This window comes from Patagioenas fasciata, chromosome 2, assembly GCF_037038585.1.
Source record: "Patagioenas fasciata isolate bPatFas1 chromosome 2, bPatFas1.hap1, whole genome shotgun sequence".
NCBI lineage: Eukaryota > Metazoa > Chordata > Aves > Columbiformes > Columbidae > Patagioenas > Patagioenas fasciata.
Genome location: NC_092521.1, coordinates 74,161,931 through 74,177,730, shown reverse-complemented (window position 1 = coordinate 74,177,730; position 15,800 = coordinate 74,161,931).

Here is a 15,800-nt window from a genome sequence, read left to right as displayed (position 1 = left end):
CACAAGACCCACTTACACTCTCGTCCCTACTTGTATCCTATTCCTCAACTGCTCCTTATAGATCTCACCTCATCTGCTTGAAAGTATTACTTGCTGCAGAGGCCACATCCGATAGACCGAATATCTGACAATTCTAATACTTATCAGTTAGTACTCTAAAAATGCAAGTTACTTCACCTCTTTACCAGTACAGAATATTTCTCTCTTCTAACTTTCACATGCATATTCAGCACACCTACAATGTAGCAACACAATGCATAGAAGTACCATCTATGCCAGTATGTTTTAAAAATACAGAATGTGATTTTCTAAGAATATATCTCAGTCACCTCAGCTGTTAGGGTCTAAAATGAAAACACTTTTTGAGAGCATCCATGTTTTCTGAAGGGCTGAGTGTTACAATCTGCATGTACTCAAAATATCCACTTGAAGGGACTTAAACTGCAAAATACCACAGGCTGAGTTTCCAAAACTAAGTGGAAATTTCAGAGAAACTGAACCTCTCTCTAAAATACCTAATAGTGGTCTGTTTTTCTAAAGGTTCATAAGGAGTGAGAAAGGCTCGATGCTGTCAGGGATCCCACACCTGCCAGGATGAATTTCATTATATTCAACATCTGCAGATGCACCCCAAGTGAGGAGACCACATCTTCTCAGGAGGCACACTGCCTCATTATCAACCCCTGCCATTTTGTAAGCACATTCTGTATCCAAGTTCATCATATTCATCACTCTGATTGATAAAATTAGATTTTACCAAACATATATTATGTCTGAGTGCTTTTGTTCCCAACAAGAATCGATGGATATTGTCAACACTGTATAATTCTTCAAATCAAGTCCTGCTTTACTGAAGAAGATTGAGTTTTGCTCTTAACTTCAGGTAAAAAGAAGAACAATCATGTTAAGCTTTCTGTTATATCAATGTATCTTTCTGATTTTTATTATCATTCATCTTTGCTCTATAATTTTGCTGGAATTTGTCACAGGACAAGGACACAACACAATCTAAAGTTGGCATATCCTTTGCTGCTTTGTTTAAACTATTCCGTCTATCTCAGTGCACAGAAAATGGAACATGGCAACATTTTATTTTAGTGAAGTCGCTGAAACCTCTTTTTAGTCTTTAGATTGTATATTCAGTATAATGTAAGCAGTTTATGTACAATTACATACTAAATACATTTATACTTTAAATATTATGTAGATAGCATTCAGTTTATTCATTATTCCTCTTAAAAAGTATTGTCTGTAATTTTAGACTCTGTTTTTTCTATCAACTAAATATAAATGTAAAAGATACCTAAATATTTCCAGGAAAAATGTTACAAGGAATAAAAAGAGAAAAAAGGGAAAAAATGGTAAAAAGAAAAAATTATGAGAGAGATATGTTCAACATATTGCAGATTTATGAGTGACTGTTCTCCAGTTCATCAAAGTACAATAAAAAATAGCTAACAGAATAAAATCTCTAAGCAGCTCCTACTATTAGATACAGAAAGGAAGAAAGCATAGACACATTAATAGCACCTCAAACTGATAGCTGCATTGGCTCAAAAAAAAGTAATAACTGTGTATCTTTCCAATAAATGAGACAAGTGCACTTTCTATTCTGCCAACTGATTGTTGCAGAATATAATGTAGTTTGAAGGCTTGTGGTGCTGCAGTGACACCACTGAAGCCATGAGGACTTTCTGCTGTTGGACACACCTGAAGGTTTTTGTAGCTCTTGCTACAGTTAGGTTCAACTTCTACTATTGGCAATAGGAGTATTACCTGAATAAGGATGAATTATATCTCAGCATGAGTAGAATGAACTGGATCTACTCTGTACTTCTACCTTTGCACAAGCCAAGAATTAGGTATAAATGTTAGAGGCCCTACATGTCATTTAAAAATTTCCTTTTCCAGTTAGAAGTTGCTAGTTTTATTCACTACTGTCACTGGCACAGAGCCTGTGATTTAGGAATTATCCTTGCTGAGGTGTTATTACAGTGATGGGAGAGGGTGATTTCTGAAGAAAACCTCAGCCTAAGAAGTCATGCATTGAATTTATCCTGAAAATATCAGTATTCAATACGTTGTGCAGAGAATTTCTCAAGGTCTGCTTAGTTGTTCGGACAAACTTTGGGACACCTGGGATTCTGTATAAATGTACAGAAACAATTATCACAGTATGTTTGGGATTGGAAGGGACCTCAAAAGATCATCTAGTCCAATCCCCCTGCTGGAGCAGGAACGCCTAGGAGAGGTCGCACAGGAATGTGTCCAGGCGGGTTTTGAATGTCTCCAGGGAAGGAGACTCCACAACCTCCCTGGGCAGCCTGTTCCAGTGCTCTGTCACCCTCACTGAGAAGAAGTTCTTTCTCAAATTTAAGTGGAACCTCTTGTGTTCCAGCTTGATCCCATTACCCCTTGTCGTATCATTGTTTGCCACTGAGAAGAGCCTGGCTCCATCCTCGTGGCACTCACCCTTTATATATTTATAAACATTAATAAGGTCACCCCTCAGTCGCCTCCAAACTAAAGAGACCCAGCTCCCGCAGCCTTTCTTCATAAGGGAGGTGCTCCACTCCCTTAATCATCTTTGTTGCCCTACGCTGGACCCTCTCCAGCAGTTCCCTGTCCTTCTTGAACTGAGGGGCCCAGAACTGGACATAATATTCCAGATGGGGTCTCACCAAGGCGGAGTAGAGGGGAAGGAGGACCTCTCTCGATCTACTGACCACCCCCCTTGTAATACACCCGAGGATGTCATTGGCCTTCCTGGCCACAAGGGCACAGTGCTGGCTCATGGTCATAACTGACATACATCATCTGTAAAATCAAGCAGACACAAATTAGAGATGCACGCTACATTGTGCAAATTTAGGTTAAAAAGAACTGGTTTTGAGCATCCAAGATTGTCCTCTAAATAGCAGAGTCTGGCTGTTTATTAGCAGAGCTCCACCTCTAAGTAACCAATTGTTGCATTAATCCAAAGGAACCTACTTGAATTCAACAATCACAAAGCTTTAAGGACAAACAATGTTACTTACAGTGAGCTGGTGAGGATTTTCCGTCTCCTCTGTCTTCTCACTGTCTGTCTTTGCTCCTCTGTTGCAGCTGTAAAGTGCAGAGGATGCAGCTGCCTGCAGATATAGGCAGAGAATCCACGTCCCTCAGCCTATCACAGCCAAGTGCTTTGCATTGAACATACAGCAGCATCTCCCCCTCCTCCCACGCCTCCTCCAAAATATCCTTGGCAAACAAGCTGCTACCCGAGAGGCAGACGGAGCGGAGTGAGGAACGGAACAGCCATCGCCTTGTTAGCTGGGAAGTGGCTGGTGTGTGTTTCCTTCCATCAACCCATTAACGAGTCTGACAGCCAGTGCTCGGTCACACGCTCCAGGACATTTCTGCTGTGGCTGTTGCTGTTAAAAGCAAGTGCTTCTAACCACTCTGTGAGACCTTATTTTCAGGACAGAAACACCGATACGGTGAAATACCACTCAAGTGACTGCAGACTCTGAACAGGATGTATGTGAGAGTAACATCCTCGGATATGCTGCATCTAACTTTTTCCAGTTCCTCCCTTTCATCATACATATACTTAAAAGCAATAGTAAATGTTCAAGTCAGTTTTATTTAGTTCAAGTTTGTTTCAAAGAAGACTGTCAGTGTTTCATAGTGCTGAGGAGCTTATAGCCAGGCAGCGCAGCAGGAGATCTGGGACAGCCACAGCTCCCAGACTGGTCTCTAGTGCACTGCAGAATTACAGCCAACCTTTTCGTGACGGAGGAGGAAGTGCGGGCTGTCATATATTTTAAAGCTGTCATGGCTGTGTTTCCTCTTATAATGATATACGTCCAATTATAACTCTGCTACTATTCAGAAAAAAGCCAGTTCAAAATAGAAAAAGGACCTAAGATTCACAGATCAGCTTGAGGATTTCACTGCACTTGTTTTGCTAGATGTTACTCTGGGATCTGACTTGCGTTTTCAGTTCTTGGATTGTGTCTGCATAGTGACCAGTCTATAATCTTGAAAGCATCCAGAAATCCCAGGGTCAGTTGCTGCTGGCTCTCAGTTGTTTCCCATTGCAAATTAACTCTTGAGTGTGCTGGGTCACAGCCTGGAGAAAATGGGACCCAATCAGAATGGAGTTTCTTCCTATTTTTTCTTTCTCCCTGAATTTGACTGAAAAGGCTGAAAATTCAAAATATGTTGTAAGGGTATAAGAGATGCAGAAAATGAAGATGTCTCTAGTAAATATAAAGATAATTCAAATCTAACTTCAATGTTTCATCCAAATGGCTTGCAAAAGGTAAATATCTTTCATCTGTGATGCTAAAAGGGAAACTAACATTAATATTGGAGTAATTAAATGCTGGTTTAATCAATCAGTGTTGAAATATCACCTCAGAGTTATCTGATGTGTTTTTACTTCTCTGCTGTATCTGTAAGTTACCTTAAAAGTTGCTGTGACCAGCCAAAACTGCATTTTATATTAAAATAATATTTTTTATTTCCTCGGGAAGGAAAAGGAACTAAAATATGAGAGGTACAACGGGCAAGTTGGAAAAAGGGAATTAAATGCCCTTCTAAAAGGCATATCCTATGGCTCTGTATAATTCTAATAATTCTGGCTCATACTACTTTTCATAATTCTCCTTATCACTAATTCTTTTCTTAACAGAATCTTTCTGTTGGGGTCAAAAGCAAGATCATGAGGTTTTCCCTAACAGGTGCTGGCTAAGGCAGAGCTGCTGTGGCCCCGTGAATGTGCTCCAGACCCTTGGGTGTGCTGGCTCCTCCACAGAGCAGCTCTCTTACTGCTGCCACACAAGGAACAGAGATCTCCCCTGTACTGCCAAACTGTTTCAAAATTCAAGACACGGGTGTGTGAGAAATAACAGTGACCCTAAAAAGTTTAAGGGTTTGTTGATGAGCAGCCAACAGGTCATGTTAGTCACAGATAACACAAGACAGGCTTCAACATGATTTTGCCATGTCACCCTGGTGATGATACATAATGATGCTGTGCCCATGCAGTAATCAAGCTGATTTGTTACCATTGCTGAACTCTTTAGTTTGCAACCAAGATGGGAGAGATAATGTGTTTGAACAGGAGGATCCAGCACAGCACTTGAGAATGATGCGGGCAATGTGTTATCAGTCACTTTGCAGTCCCCCTGCCAGTGCATGTACACAGCCATGGGTCAAAGGAAATGGAGTTAAACAGTTTGTATCCATTTTTCAACACTTTTTCCCTCTTGCATCATTGTATAATGCAGATTAGAAATAAAAGCCAGTTTTCCCAGGCCTTCAGTCCAGTTATGGATAGCTTAACTACCACTGTTATTTTTCCCTCATGTGAATAGCACAACATCCACCTCATGCCAGCCTCCGAGTGTGACTCCTGTTACTAAATTGGGTCAAGATGTTTGTGCTGAGCCTAACATCATCTGAACAAACCTGTTCTGAGCTATAAACTGAAGGCTTCAAATGGACTCAGATACCATGTACATCTTAGGTGTTCAGGAAATAACTTGAAACGATTAATTAGGAATTGTACAAGCACAATGTTTGTGCATGTTTTCAGCATTTGCTATCAAAGAAACAGTCAGTGTTGCCTAAGCAAAAGGAAAGACATTTGTTGCTTAATATTAGATTGGTACAAAAGGAATTGCACTTTTTTGCATTGTTGAAATTTACCATTTGATATTGCAACACATCCTGAAATAAATGTGGTATGTCATACATCATTTTGATGCACTTTTCCCACTTTATGGTTTTTTGCTACTAACTTCTTACTTGCTGTTTATTTTATATTTATTTTAGACTATGGAAATAATGTTAGACAAAAAGCAAATTCAAGTGATTTTCTTATTTGACTTAAAAATGCATGATAAAGCAGCGGATACAACTTGCAACGTCAACAAGGCATTTGGCCCAGGAACTGCTAATGAACGTATAGTGCAGCAGTGGTTCAAGAAGTTTCACAAAGGAGACAAGAGCCTTGAAGATGCCGAGCATAGTGACCGGCCATGGGAAGTTGACAATGACCAATGGAGAGCAATCATCGAAGCCGATTCTCTTACAACCACATGTGAAGTTGCCAAATAACTCAGTGTCGACCTTTCTACAGTTGTTCAGCGTTTGAAGCAAATTGGAAAGGTGAAAAAGCTCAATAAGTGGGTGCCTCATGAGCTGACCAAAACCCCAAAAAAACCCTTATTTGAAGTGTCGTCTTCTCTTATTCTACACAACAATAACACTTCTCGATGGGATGGTGACATGCGACGAAAAGCAGATTTTATATGACAAGCAGTGACAACCTGCTCAGTGATTGGACCAAGAAGAACCTCCAAAGCTCTTCCCAAAGCAAAACTTGCACCAAAAAAAGGTCATGGTCACTGTTTAGTGATCTGTTGCTGATGTGATCCAATGTAGCTTTCTGAATCCCAGTGAAAACATTGCATCTGAGAAGTATGCTCAGGAAATCAATGAGTTGCACTGAAAACTGCAACACCTGCAGCCAGCATTGGTCAACAGAAAGAGCCAAATTCTTCTCCACGGCAATACTCGACCACATGTCACACAAACAACGCTTAAAAAGTTGAAGGAATTGGGCTACGAAGTTTTTCCTCATCTGCCATATTCACCTGATGCCTCATCAACTCACTACCACTTGTTCAAGTTACTTGACAACTTGTGATAGGAAAAATGCTTCCACACCAGCAAGATGCAGAAAATGCTTTCCAAGAGTTCATCAATTCCTGAAGCATGAGTTCTTACGTTACAGGAATAAACAAACTTATTTTTCATTGGCAAAACGTTTTGATTGCAAAGGGTCCCTATTTTGATTAATAAAGCTGTATTTGAGCCTAGATATAATAATTTCAAATTCACAGTCCAAAACTGCAATTACTTTTGCACCAATCTAATATTTGGGTTACTCCTTATCTGTAGTTTGAGGATGCTATTTGGAAGTCGCAGGCATTTTTTTCCTTCTTCCCTCACTGTTGCTACTAATAATTTTCTGGATCAAACAGAGGATGTGTTTTCTCTGGAAGAAAGTAAAGATTAAACAGGCGTTCCTGCTCCAGCAGGGGGATTGGACTAGATGATCTTTTGAGGTCCCTTCCAATCCCAAACATACTGTGATACTGTGATACTGTGAAAGCCTTCACACACAAATAGATGGATTGCTTGCACTGTATGAGGATGAAAACTAAGTCTCCCGCAGAATATAAGTAGACTTTGAAACAGGTTAGCCAGGAGATGAATCTCAGACAGAGCTGACAAACTGGGGAAGTATCTGTCACATCTTTCTTGAATATTTTTTGTGTGACTTGTTTTCCCAGTTCAGTTCTGTATTGCTGTCTGTGTGAACATGTGTAGGTAAACCAAAGAAGGATAAAAAGGATAAAACTGGTAATGAAGTGAACATGGACCCAGACTCAAACAACAGCTTTGGAGGAGTTAATGTACCACTTGCTGGATGGAGGCAGCCTAAGCACTTTACTCTTCTGGAAGCAAGCCTACCGAAAAGAGAGAGGTTGTAACGAACCAAGAAAGTGTCAATAGAAAAAATGACAGGCTGTGAAGAGTCACAGAGACAGTGAGAACAGGCTGCACTCACAGCAGGCTCTTCCAACACAGAGGCAGGAATAGCTTCTGCTGTGAGCTGCAAAGATGTGCTTACGTTGGGGTGCAGGTGCTGCTGGGGCACTTCTCCAGGCAAAGATTGCTCACAGAAAGGATTTCCTCAAGTGTTGACCACTGTGAGCCTCACAGAAGCTGTGGCTGACAGATGAACTGCTATCAGGTCTTAAATGGAAGCAAAACAGCCAGCCAGGAAAGACAACAGCTCAAACAGCTGCAGGTAGCCTCATTGCAGTGCTGCCATCCGTGTCTCTACTCAGAACTGCCTGCCCTCTGATCTCCTTATGATGCTGTTCACTTCCACACCTCAGATAATCACAGCTCCCCCATTATCATTAGGAGACACAGGCTCTCATTTAGACAGGATTTACATGTGACTGGAGGAGACAGGCAGTTAAATAAGGATAGTACTATGCATCAATTACCTTTGTGCTCAGACACCTTAGTTCAAGCTCTTGTTTTCAAGTACAGATGCAAGTCTTTGCCATATGCTGTACAATTCTGAGTAAACCCGCAAGGGCAGCTTCCATAAAATATTTTGCTAGGAAGGGGTGTTCTTTACCAATTTATTTTTCTGTGTTAACACATTTAGCTCCATCTCCTTTTGGAATCCAAATGCCATAAATCTAAGCCAGGTTTGAAGGGGTAGCACCTCCACACCCACACTCTGGCAGAGTTTGTCTCTGCTCAGGGGCACCAACATTGAACCTCTGTGTGCTGAGGGCAGATGCTGCCCTTCCAGGAACCTGACATCCTGCATCATTCTCTGAAAGAGCCTAGAAAACTTCGGGGAGTTTTCAAATGTCTGGTTTTTTCTTCTTACTAACTCTTTAGCACACTCTCTCTTTTATTTGGGAGCAATCTTGATTTGTGTAGTCTTAAGAGACATCTCTTCCACCTCCAGCACCAGGCAAAGTTTTGTCAGCAGAAAGTGGCTAAGAAATGTTATTTTTTACTCTTGTTCAGTACTCAGGGAATATAGAATGGAGAGAAAGTATGCAGAGGGAAGGAGAATCACTACCACATTTCATGTTAGATCCATTGCAACACATAATGGAGAAAAATACCTGCCTACAGCTTCTGCTGAATTCTAGAGGATAATATTTTCAGTTTGCCTCCTTCAACAAGACATCAGTCTAAACCTATTCCCATTGCCCACTGAAGCAAAAAAGTAAGAAAACTCCTCTGGATCTACATTCTGCACTTGAAAAAACAGAAAAATGTTGCCTTCAGGAACTTCCAAAATAAAAAGTTGTAAAAAAAAACCTGAGATTTTATTTTACTTTTTTCTTTTTTTTTAAACCTTGGAAGGAAATGCGTGAGGAAGCCATAATGGTAGCAAATTATTAGTTCATCACTCAATCTTAAAGGTATTTAAGGACTAGTACACAGTTAAGTTATTACTGGGCTGAACAGAACAACATTCAGCATGGTAACAAATTACTGTAATGTTTTGTTTTGGGCTTGGGTGGGTTTTTTTGGTTTTTGGTGGTTTTTTTTTAATGGAAGACTAAATGGGAAAAAAAAAAAAAATCTGTTTGTGTCTCATATTCTTGGATAGTGCTAGAAAAGAAGTCACCCAAAGCCAGGAGAATACTCATTAGGATGTACAATAGAAATACGCATCAATAACCTCAGAAAGGAAGAGGTAGGGGTAGGCACAAGAACAACCCAGGGCATGGATTCACACAAAAGTTGTGTGCCATGGGCAGATATTCTTTAGATCAGCCTTGTAACTACCTAAGCTGCTGGTAGGGCTACAAAGAAACCTTACACTTGCATATGATCATGTATACAAATTTGTGTGTGTGTCTTATCTTTCATTAGCACAAAAGCTCTGGGTTTTATTTTTTGAATTTAAACTTTCCATCACAACAAACGTTATTTTCAGTAGCCTAGCACAATAAGGCACCTGTCCCGACAGGTGTGGCAGGCCCCAGACCTGTGGTCCCACAATACTTTGGAATCAACACCCATGTACCTGGTCTCCAGGTATCTGAACATAATGCCACAATATGAGCTCGTTTAAAAGCTGGGCAGGCAGGTGGATGAGCAGACACATCATCATCCCAGTCAGCAGGACCATGAAAAAATTTCCGGCATGTAACAGGAGTTTAACGTATATCAGCATGTGTTTACATACCCATCTGAGTAAAGGCTGTGAAGTATTACAGTATGTCATCATTCTCAACAAACATGACAAGGAAGGCATCACTAAATAATTAAATTCTAGGAAATCATAAAAAGAAGGATTCTAGGGACAGGTGCCAACATTAAATATAAATTTCCTTGGAGGAAATAGAATACTGGAGAGACAAAAGGTTATGCCAGAAGAAAAACCATCAAAATGCTAAAACAACAGAAAGAATGGACAAACATGGGAGTATGTGGAATGTGTGCATCCAGTGAGAGCTGGATATTTTTCCTTCTGGCTCAGGCCACATGGCCAGTGGTGAAACCCTCAGGACTGAGACAGGGCCCTGCTGCCAGCTGTGCCTGCTTGGGGATGCCTGTGCTTGCACCTCTTGATTGGGGTGTGAAATGTTTTCTGTTTCAGTGTGCACATTCCTTAAAACTATGCTTATGCTCTTGCTGTTTATAAAACTTTCCAAATATCCTTGGAAGAAGGAGGAGGCAACTCAAGAGGACTACAAGGATGCTGTGAAGTTATACAGGGAGAAAATTAGAAGGGCCAAAGCTAAACTAGAGATTAATTTGGTTACTATTGCAAAAGGAAACAAAAAATGTTTCTATAAATACATCAGCAGCAAAAGGAGGGTAAAGGAGAATCTCCACCCTCTGATGGATGTTAGGGGGAAAAATAGTTACAGAGGATGAGGGAAAGGCTGAGGTAGTAAATGCCTTATTTGCCTCAGTCTTCAATAGTAAGACCAGTTGTGCTCCAGGTACGCAGCCCCCTGAGCTGGAAGACAGGGATGGGAAGCAGAACGAAGCCCAAATAATCCAAGGGGTACTAGTTAGTGACCTGCTACACCATGTAGACACACACGAGTCTATGAGGCCAGATGGGATACACCCAAGTGTTCTGAAGGCACTGGCAAAGGTGCTCTCGAAGCCACTTTCAACTATTTATCAACAGGCCTGGCTAACCAGGGAGGTCACAGTTGACTGGAATTTGGCAAATGTAACAGCCATCTACAAGAAGGGCCAGAAGGAGGATCCAGGGACTTACAGGCCTGTTAGCCTGACCTCAGTGCCAAGGAAGGTCATGGAGCAGATCATCCTGAGTGCCATCACACGGCACATACAAGATAACCAGCTTATAAGGCCGAGTCAGCATGGGTTTATGAAAGATGGGTCCTGCTTGACCAACCTGATTTCACACAGAATCACAGAATCACAGAATGTTAGGGATTGGAAGGGACCACGAAAGATCATCTAGTCCAATCCCCCCGCTGGAGCAAGAACACCTAGATGAGGCTACACAGGAATGTGTCCAGGCGGGTTTTGAATGTCTCCAGAGAAGGAGACTCCACAGCCTCCCTGGGCAGCCTTGTCCAGTGTTCTGTCACCCTCACTGTGAAGAAGTTTCTTCTCATATTTAAGTGAAACCTCCTGTGTTCCAGTTTGTACCCTTTGCCCCTTGTCTTATCATTGGTTGTCACCGAGAAGAGCCTGGCTCCATCCTCGTGACACTCACCCTTTATATATTTGTAAACATTAATGAGGTCACCCCTCAATCTCCTCTTCTCCAAGCTAAAGAGACCCAGTTCCCTCAGCCTTTCCTCATAAAGGGAAGATGCTCCACTCCCTTAATCATCTTTGTGGCTCTGTGCTGGACTCCCTCCTGCAGTTCCCTGTCCTTCTTGAACTGAGGGGCCCAGAACTGGACACAATATTCCAGATGTGGTCTCACCAGGGCAGAGTAGATGGAAAGGAGAACCTCTCTCAACCTACTAACCACCCTCCTTCTAAATCACCCCAGGATGTCATTGGCCTTCCTGGCCACAAGGGCACAGTGCTGGCTCATGGTCATCCTGCTGTCCACCAGGATCCCCAGGTCCCTTTCCCCTACACTGCTCTTACTGATCTCTTTCTTTAACAAGGTGACCCACTTAGTGGATGAGGGAAAAGCTGTGGATATGTTCTACCTAGACTTCAGTAAAGCCTCTGACACCATATCCCACAGCATTCTCCTGGAGAAGCTGGCAGCTCACAGCCTGGATGAGCGTACTCTTTGATGGATAAAGAACTGTCTGGATGGCGAGGCCCAAAGAGTTGTCGTGAATGGAATCAAATCCACTTCGGGGCTGGTCGCGAGTGGTGTTCCCCAGGGCTCAGTATTGGGGCAGTTCTGTTTAATATCTCTATCAATGATCTGGATGAGGGATTGAGTGTACTCTCAGGAAGTCTGCAGATGATACCATGTTGGGTGGGAGTGTTGATCTGCTGGATAGTAGGAAGGCCATACAGACAGATCTGGACTGACTGGATCATTTGGCTGAGGCCAATTGTATGAGGTTCAACAGGCCAAGTGCTGGGTCCTGCATTTGGGTCGTAACAACCCCATGTAACACTACAGGCTTGCGGAAGAGTGCATGGAAAGCTGCCTGGCAGAAAAGGATCTGGGGGCGTTGACCAACAGTCATCTGAACATGAGTCAGCAGTGTGATCATGTGGTCAAAAAGGCCAACAGCATCGTGACTTGTATCAGGAATAGTGTGGCCAGCAGGACCAGGGAAGTGATTGTCCCCCTGTATTCAGTGCTTGTGAGGCCCCACCTTGAATACTGTGTTCAGTTTTGGGCCTCTCACCACAGGAAAGACATTGAGGTGCTGGAGAGACTTCAAAGGAGGGCGACAAAGCTGGTGAGGGGTCTGGAGCACAAGTCTGATGAGGAGCAGCTGAGGGAACTGGGGTTGTTTAGCCTGGTGAAAAGGAGGTTCAGGGGAGACGTTATTGCTGTCTGCAACTGCCAGAAAGGAGGTTGTACCATGGAGAGTGTTGGTCTCTTCTCCCAAGTAGCAAATGATAGGACGAGAGGAAATGGCCTCAAGTTGTGCCAGGGGAGGTTTAGATTGGATATTAGGAAAAAATTCTTCATGGAAAGGCTTGTCAGGAGTTGGAACAGTCTACCAAGGGAAGTGGTGGAGTCCCCATCCCTGGTGGTGTTTAAAAGACCTGTGGATGAGGTTCTTAGGGACATGGTTTAGTGCTGGAGTTAGGTTATGGTTGGACTCAATGATCTTAAGGGTCTCTTACAACCAAAATTATTCTACGATTGTATATGTTTTCCATTATTTTATTGGTTAGTTTGATTTAATCAGTTCAAATAGTTAATCAAGGTGAATGAATTAACTAAAAAATATATATGATGTCAGGACTTACAGTTCTGGACAATGATAATCTTGTATCTACATTTGTTATGAATACTGAATATTGCAGTTAACCAGTGATCCTTAATATTAAATAGCATTAAGTAAAGTCATACAGAGATTTCAAAGCTATTTCTCTATAATCAAGCCTTTCCTCTGCATCTACATTGCAACTTCACATTTTACGTACACATTATTTTTTAAACTTCCTTTTAGGAGGGGTTTTTCCCCACAGATTTAGATCATCAATAGGGTGCTTTTAATTCTTAACATTTTACTGTTTGATTTAAAGACATCATTAACTCCTTCCTAGTTCCTACCTTTCATGACAAATGTTTTAAAAATATTTTCTCTAGCCATCATATTTTGGGAGAAGTTTGCTAGGAGAACTACTGATGGGTGTCAGTTGATGGGTGGTGAGCAACTGCATTGTATATCACTAGTTTTATAAATAATGTTGTTGTTGTTGTTGTTGTTGTTGTTGTTGTTATTATTATTATTATTATTATTATTATTATTATTATTATTATTTTAAACTATCCTTTCCTTAACCCATGAGGTTTACCTTTTTTCCCAATTCTCTCCCCCTCTCACTGGGGGAGGGGGATGTGAGCAAACAGCTGTGTGTGGTGGTCAGTTGCCTGCTGGTTTAAACCACAACAAAGCAACATATTTTGTGTGATTGAAAAAAATAGATCATTTTTGGTGTCTCAGAAGAATGAAGCGACCACTTTTTGATGTATATTGGAAGGAACAGATTAATAAACATATCCTAAAGGAAGAGTATGAAGCAACAAGGAAATTTCCCAGGAATGTGTATCAACTGACTGTCCAAAGAAACTTGTTGACAATTTTAAACAGCATTTAGCAATTTTCTTTCCTTTACAGTGTAACAACTCACCATTCCAAATGCCATTATCCATCTCCTCACCTACTTGTCTTGGCTCTGTCCACCTCCTATGAAACACAAGTTCAACAGAAGCCAGCTGATTGGCAAAGGGGGAAGGCAAAATACATCTCTAGTTTTCTGCACTTTCACAGGATTAATATGCCAGTTTGCATATTAATCCTGTTCCATCTCCTTACTCCCAAACATGAGGTGTCAGCAATCTCTATGTAAAAAGAACTTTCATGTTATCTTCTAAACAGATAAATAGATGAAACTGCCACCTACCCCAGTCCTCCTATTTCACTCTTACAACTCATGACAGTCTCTGTTTTACCTGTGGAACAATAGTTTTACCTCCCTATGTGTGTAGGAAGGACATGGCCATATACTTAAAAATCCACAACCACCCTCTCGGTCTCAGTAAACCCCCTATTCTTGCAACAGACATTACAGTTTCCTCACTTTGTTTTGAGTATGCGTTACTGGTGGGGGTTGTGCACTTTGAATGTCAGACTTCCAGGATGACCTTCCCTCAAGTGCCACTCTCCTGAGGAAACCTTTCAGCATGTCTCGCAGTTGTAATGGAAACTTGGTTTTCATCACACTTTCATTAGGTTATCTACCATCTTTTTCCCTTTTATTTACCATTGACATAAACAGTAAATTTATGTAACATAAATGGTAAATGGTAAAAATTGTCATTTTGTTCTACTTTCCTTTTCCAACTATATCTCTATGATCAGTAGCTTCATTTTCATCATCTTTTTGCTCTCTGAACCCCATCAGTGTTGAGATAATTTTTGCTGTTCTATATTTAGCCACACATAAAATTGTAATGTCCATGTATGGAGATTGGTCCAGTCCCCGTGCCATAAGCAGGACCTCTTCAAGAAAATAAGCCAAATGTGACACATTTACAATGAAACTGACTTTTCAAACAAATAAGAACTTTTCTTCCTGAACAAATCTGAAAAGGTTAATAAAATTCCTTTGCCATCTGGGATTCAGCTCCCAGGTTGCTCAGTATGCCATCATTGAGAGGTATTGCCATCCCTCTGGACGGCTTCACTTTACCTGTCGTGCCCTCAAGCCAATTTTTAGAAGCAGTTAAGAAGAGACTCAAAAAAGTTGTGAACTGCGAAGTTTTGATTTTAAAATACTTCATGAGCTCTTGACTTTGTCAACAAAATTGTCTTAAGTACATGTCAATTAAAACAGAATTACATTTAGCGTATTGTGCTGCATTTCTAAATGCTCACTAGCTTAATACTTAACAAATTATGTGGACTTGTCAGATCAGATTATTTGGTGAAAGTACAGAGGTAACTTCACTGTCCTGTGACGAAGAGGTCACTAGAAGCAACTAAGAAATTTTAATCTCAAGAAATTTCTAGGGTTTTTCCAGTAACCCTCTGGTCTTCATTGCTACTGTGCTTGCCCTGCACTTTTTTTGTTAATCACTAACAATGTGTAGCACTATGTTATTTAGCTTTATCAGTCACTCTTTCTCAATAAGTGAAAAAAAAGAAAACTTGTGAATTCATTTAGTGGCAGTTCATAGGTAATAGGGTGGGAGGGACATGGGACCTTACATTTACTCACAGAGCTTCAAGTGAAAATACAGTGGGTGCCAATGAGACATGCAATAGAGAGACCCAGAAGCCCCAGCAGATATTGGCTCTGCTGATCTGAAACCAGGGAATTACTTTGATGAAACTACCTACACAACTGAAACATCTGGCAGTTTACACTAGACAGCAAGTGGGACAATTAGCGACAACACAAAGGCAAACTACTGGGTCAGAGGGTGCCCTTGCTGCACCCAAGGGCCTGTTTGGTGGCAGCTCCCATATCCCAGCGCCTCCTGGCTGGGGTGAGGCTGGATGGCTGCCCCAGCTGCCCCGGCGCTGCCGGAAGGTGAAACC